Genomic DNA, 573 nt, shown 5'->3' with positions numbered 1-573 from the left:
GGGAGAAAGATAGAGGGAACTACTCAGACTTCATGAGAAAGAAATAACAAAACACAAATTTCATATATAAAAGAAAGTTCATACAACACTGATAAACAAACAATACTTATCTGAAAACTCTTTCTCAAAGCAAATCCTTTGTAGCCTTTCCTTAAAAATGTAGGAAGGAGATATTTCTCACTTTTCTCCTTCTCCAATACTCTTAGAGAAAGTTTCACACTAAATCACACTAAAAAAACTCTAAACTATGAAAGCAAAATAAAAAATTGACTCCAACATGGTAGTGGAATGGAATGATGTGGTGCGAAAAATGAACGTAGAGGAGTGAAAAACATAGAGGAGCACTTTTTCTGATGAAATTCGGCCCCAAATAGAGCCCAAGGTTGGTTCTCCAAGAGGTGTCTCCAAAAACTCTTCAAAAAATCGTCCAAATACATCGAACCTTCTAGAAAAGAGGTCTGCACCGCCTTTGGCGTCATTGGCGCTGGTCTGGCGCCGTCGGCGTTGAGTAAAAATCTTCAGCCTTAAGTTGTTCTGCGCCCGCCGCGCCGGCCTCCGCGCGCCCCGGCCCGG

The sequence above is a fragment of the Phalaenopsis equestris genome, unplaced genomic scaffold, assembly GCF_001263595.1.
Source record: "Phalaenopsis equestris unplaced genomic scaffold, ASM126359v1 Scaffold204439, whole genome shotgun sequence".
NCBI lineage: Eukaryota > Viridiplantae > Streptophyta > Magnoliopsida > Asparagales > Orchidaceae > Phalaenopsis > Phalaenopsis equestris.
Note: the sequence above shows the minus strand (reverse complement) of the source record.